The sequence below is a fragment of the Triticum aestivum genome, chromosome 6B (genome assembly GCF_018294505.1).
Source record: "Triticum aestivum cultivar Chinese Spring chromosome 6B, IWGSC CS RefSeq v2.1, whole genome shotgun sequence".
Taxonomy (NCBI): domain Eukaryota; kingdom Viridiplantae; phylum Streptophyta; class Magnoliopsida; order Poales; family Poaceae; genus Triticum; species Triticum aestivum.
Genome location: NC_057810.1, coordinates 36,590,340 through 36,596,566, shown reverse-complemented (window position 1 = coordinate 36,596,566; position 6,227 = coordinate 36,590,340).

Genomic DNA, 6,227 nt, shown 5'->3' with positions numbered 1-6,227 from the left:
TACTCATATCTTCTCAAATCATCTTGTGAAGGTCAGAAAATAACGATACCAGCCACGAGCATCAATACTCATTGGACCGCATACATCAGTATGTATTATTTCCAATAAGTCACTAGCTCGTTCCATTGTTCCGGAAAACAGAGTTTTAGTCATCTTGCTCAAAAGGCACGGTTCGCAAGCATCAAATGATTCATAACCAAGTGATTCCAAAAATCCATCTTCATGGAGTTTCTTCATGCGCTTTACACCGATATGACCCAAACGGCAGTGCCACAAATAAGTTGCACTATCATTATCAACTTTACATCTTTTGGCATCAATATTATGAATATGCGTATCACTACGATCGAGATCCAACAAACTATTTTCATTGGGTGTATGACCATTGAAGGCTTTATTCATGTAAACAAAATAACAATTATTCTCTGATTTTAAATGAATAACCGTACTGCAATAAACATGATCAAATCATATTCATGCTCAACGCAAACGCCAAATAACATTTATTTAGGTTTAACACTAATCCTGAAAGTATAGGGAGTGTGAGATGACGATCATATCAAACTTGGAACCACTTCCAACACACATCGTCACTTCACCCTCAACTAGTCTCTGTTTATTCTGTAACTCCTGTTTTGAGTTACTAATATTTAGCAACCGAACAAGTATTACTCAGGGGCTACTATAAACACTAGTAAAGTACACATCAATAACCTGTATATCAAATATACCTTTGTTCACTTTGCCATCCTTCTTATCCACCAAATATTCAGGGTATTTCCGTTTCCAGTGACCATTTCCTTTGCAGTGTAAGCACTCAGTTTCAGGCTTTGGTTCAGCTTTGGGCTTCTTCGTGGGAGTAACAACTTGCTTGTCATTCTACTTGAAGTTCCCCTTTCTTTCCCTTTGCCCTTTTCTTGAAACTAGTGATCTTGTCAACCATCAACACTTGATACTCTTTCTTGATTTCTACCTTCGTTGATTTCAACATCACGAAGAGCTCGGGAATCATTTTCGTCATCCCTTGCATACTATAGTTCATCACAAAGTTCTACTAACTTGGTGATGGTGACTAGAGAACTCTGTCAATCACTATCTTATCTGGAAGATTAACTCCCACTTGATTCAAGCGATTGTAGTACCCAGACAATCTGAGCACGTGCTCACTAGTTGAGTGATTCTCCTCCATCTTTTAGCCATAGAACTTGTTGGAGACTTCATATCTCTCAACTCGGGTATTTGCTTGAAATATTAACTTCAACTCCTGGAACATTTCATATGGTCTATGACGTTCAAAACGTCTTTGAAGTCCCGATACTAAGCCGTTAAGCATGGTGCACTAAACTATCAAGTAGTCATCATATTGAGCTAGCCAGACGTTTATAACGTCTGCATCTGCTCCTGCAATAGGTCTGTCACCTAGCGGTGCATTAAGGAAATAATTCTTCTGTGCAGCAATGAGGATAAACCTCAGATCACGGATTCAATCAGCATCATTACTACTAACATCTTTCAACACAATTTTCTCTAGGAACATATCAAAATAAACATATGAAAGCAACAACGCAAGCTATTTATCTACAACATAATTTGCAAAATACTACCAAGACTAAGTTCATGATAAATTTAAGTTCAATTAATCATATTACTTAAGAACTCCCACTCAGACAGACATCTCTCTAGTCATCTAAGTGATCACGTGATCCAAATCAACTAAACCATAACCGATCATCACGTGAGATGGAGTAGTTTTCAATGGTGAACATCATTATGTTGATCATATCTACTATATGATTCACGTTCGACCTTTCGGTCTCCGTGTTCCGAGGCCATATCTGCATATGCTAGGCTCGTCAAGTTTAACCTGAGTATTCTGCGTGTGCAAAACTGGCTTGCACCCGTTGTAGATGGACGTTGAGCTTATCACACCCGATCATCATGTGGTGTCTGGGCACGACGAACTTTGGCAATGATGCATACTCAGGGAGAAAACTTCTTGATAATTAGTGAGAGATCATCTTAAAATGCTACCGTCAATCAAAGCAAGATAAGATGCATAAAGGATAAACATCACATGCAATCAATATAAGTGATATGATATGGCCATCATCATCTTGTGCTTGTGATCTCCATCTCCGAAGCACCGTCATGATCACCATCATCACCGGCGCGACACCTTGATCTCCATCGTAGCATCGTTGTCGTCTCGCCAATCTTATGCTTCTACGACTATCGCTACCGCTTAGTGATAAAGTAAAGCATTACAGGGCGATTGCATTGCATACAATAAAGCGACAACCATATGGCTCCTGCCAGTTGCCGATAACTCGGTTACAAAACATGATCATCTCATACAATAAAATATAGCATCACGTCTTGACCATATCACATCACAACATGCCCTGCAAAAACAAGTTAGACGTCCTCTACTTTGTTGTTGCAAATTTTACGTGGCTGCTACGGGCTTAGCAAGAACCGTTCTTACCTACGCATCAAAACCACAACGATAGTTTGTCAAGTTGGTGCTGTTTTAACCTTCACAAGGACCGGGCGTAGCCACACTCGGTTCAACTAAAGTTGGAGAAACTGACACCCGCCAGCCACCTGTGTGCAAAGCACGTCGGTAGAACTAGTCTCGCGTAAGCGTACGCGTAATGTCGGTCCGGGCCGCTTCATCCAACAATACCGTCGAACCAAAGTATGACATGCTGGTAAGCAGTATAACTTATATCGCCCACAACTCACTTGTGTTCTACTCGTGCATATAACATCAACGCATAAAACCTAGGCTCGGATGCCACTGTTGGGGAACGTAGTAATTTAAAAAAAAAATTTACGCACACGCAAGATCATGGTGTTGCATAGCAACGAGAGGGGAGAGTATTGTCCACGTACCCTCGTAGACCGAAAGCGGAAGCGTTAGCACAACGCGGTTGATGTAGTCGTACGTCTTCACGGCCTGACCGATCAAGCACCGAAACTACGGCACCTCCGAGTTTTAGCACACGTTCAGCTTGATGAAGATCCCCGGACTCCGATCCAGCAAAGTGTCGGGGAAGAGTTTCGTCAGCACGACGGCGTGGTGACGATCTTGATGTTCTACCGTCGCAGGGCTTCGCCTAAGCACCGCTATGATATTATCGAGGTGGACTATGGTGGAGGGGGGCACCACACACGGCTAAGAGATCCAACGGATCAATTGTTGTTGTGCCTAGAGGTGCCCCCTTGCCCCCGTATATAAAGGAGCAAGGTGGGAGGGCGCGGCCGGCCTAGAAAGGGGGCGCGCCAAGGGGAGTCCTACTCCCACCGAGAGTAGGACTCCCTCCTTCCTTGTTGGAGTAGGAGAAGGGGAAAGAGGGGGAGAGGAATAAGGAAAAAAGGGCTGCGCCCCTTGTCCAATTCGGACCAGAGGGGGGGCGCAGGCCTCCTTCCTTTTGGCCTCTCTCCTCTATTCCCGTATGGCCCAATAAGGCCCATATACTCGCCGACGAATTCCCGTAACTCTCCGGTACTCCGAAAAATACCCGAATCACTCGGAACCTTTCCGAAGTCCGAATATAGTCGTCCAATATATCGATCTTTATGTCTCGACCATTTGGAGACTCCTCGTCATGTCCCCGATCTCATCCGGGACTCCGAACTCCTTCGGTACATCAAAACTCATAAACTCATAATATAACTGTCATCAAAACCTTAAGCGTGCGGACCCTACGGGTTCGAGAACAATGTAGACATGACCGAGACATGTCTCCGGTCAATAACCAATAGCGGAACCTGGATGCTCATATTGGCTCCCACATATTCTACGAAGATCTTTATCGGTCAAACCGCATAACAACATACGTTGTTCCCTTTGTCATCGGTATGTTACTTGCCTGAGATTTGATCGTCGGTATCTTAATACCTAGTTCAATCTCATTACCGGCAAGTCTCTTTACTCGTTCTGTAATACATTATCTCGCAACTAACTCATTAGTCACATTGCTTGCAAGGCTTATAGTGATGTGCATTACCGAGAGGGCCCAGAGATACCTCTCCGACAATCGGAGTGACAAAACCTAATCTCGAAATACGCCAACCCAACATGTACCTTTGGAGACAGCTGTAGTACTCCTTTATAATCACCCAGTTACGTTGTGACGTTTGGTAGCACCCAAAGTGTTCCTCCGGTAAACGGGAGTTGCATAATCTCATAGTTACAGGAACATGTATAAGTCATGAAGAAAGCAATAGCAATATACTAAACGATCAAGTGCTAGGCTAACTGAATGGGTCATGTCAATCACATCATTCTCCTAATGATGTGATCCCACTAATCAAATGACAACTCTTTTGTCCATGGCTAGGAAACATAACCATCTTTGATAAACGAGCTAGTCAAGTAGAGGCATACTAGTGACACTATGTTTTGTCTATGTATTCACACATGTATTATGTTTCCGGTTAATACAATTCTAGCATGAATAATAAACATTTATCATGATATAAGGAAATAAATAATAACTTTATTATTGCCTCTAGGGCATATTTCCTTCAGGCACCGCGGCGATAGGGGCCGCGACGTCAGGGGCCGCGGCGACGGGGGCCGCGACAGGGTCCGCGGTGGAGGCGGCCGAGGAGGCCGCTATGTCAGGGGCCGCGGCAGGGGCCACAGCGCCAGGGGCCGCCGGCACGGGAAGCACAGGCAGGGCCGAACCCGGAGCGCGGCCGGGCGGTCCGCCAGAGGTGGAGGCAGGGACGAACCGCGTCGCATGAGACTAGGAAGGTGACGGTACCTGCTGAAACGGGAGCACGAGCTCATCAAAGTACACATGCCGCGAAGTGAAAACGCAGTGAAGACTGGATCATAGCACTGGTAAACTTTGGTGTTGGGAGGATAGCCAAGGAAAATGCAAGGAAGTGACCGGGGCGCGAGTTTGTGAGGAGCAGTGGACGCGGTGCTAGGATAACAGAGACACTCGAAAATGCGAAGACCATCATAAGATGGAACCGCACTGAAGAGGAGCTGGTGAGGGGTGTAGTTCCAGCGGGAACGACAGGGGCGAATGTTAATGAGGAGGCTGGCGGTCGCGAGCGCGTCCGGCTAGAACCGCGAGGGCACGTAGGAGTGGAAGAGCAACGTGCAGACATAGTCATTAAGCGTGCGAAGGACGCGCTCGGCGCGACCATTCTGCTGAGACGTGTAGGGACAGGTGAGGTGAAAGATGGTGCCGTGGGACGCAAGTAAATTGCGAACGGCGACATTTTCAAACTCCTTGCCGTTGTCAGTTTGCAAGGCGAGAATAGGACGACCGAACTGTGTGGTGACATATGAATAAAAGGCGGTGAGTGTGGCAAGAGCGTCGGACTTGCGACGGAGAGGGAATGTCCACACATAATGAGTAAAATCATCCAATATCACCAGATAGTATAAATAGCCCGTGTTGCTAGCAACCGGGGACGTCCAAACATCACTATGTAATAACTGAAACGGAAAGGTGGAAACGTTTGTAGACTCGCTAAAGGGAAGATGAATGTGCTTGCCAAGACGGCAAGCCTCACAAGTGTGATTGTCGACCTTATTACATGAGAAGTAAAAACTCTGAAGAATCTGACGCATAACAGTAGAGTTGGGATGACCGAGACGGGCATGCCAAAAATCGACACTGGCAGCGAAGGGGACAGGGCGACGCGTGGTGGTGGCGCCGGAGGGATGCACTGGATAAAGCTCGTCCGGTCTATCACATCGGTGGAGCACCATCCGTGTACGGGCGTTCTGCACAGAAAAACCGATATCGTCAAAATCAACAGCTATAGGATTCTCACGAGAAAGGCGGCAAACAGAAACGAGATTAGTTACTAAGTCAGGAGACACAAGAACGCTAGACATAGGCACAAGAGTAGAAGTAGAAGGAAAAGACATATGACCGACGTGAGTAATGGGTAGGGAGGCACCGTTACCAACGGTGATAGGGGTGGGGGTATGAACGGGAGAGGCAGACGTGAGGTTATCGGAATGAGCAGTCATGTGAGCAGTGGCGCCCGAGTCCATGTATCAGTCACCACTGCCACCATAGGAACTAGGTGACGGGGCGGAGTGCAGTGCAGCGAGCAAGGCCGGGTCCCACGGCGGCGGCACCCGAGGAGGGTAGAACCCTCTGTAGGCCGGCGAGGGAGCATCCCTAAAGGACGGAGCGGCGGCGCCGTTGGCGGCCGCGGTCCATAGGCCGGTGCGGCGGCGGCGCCGT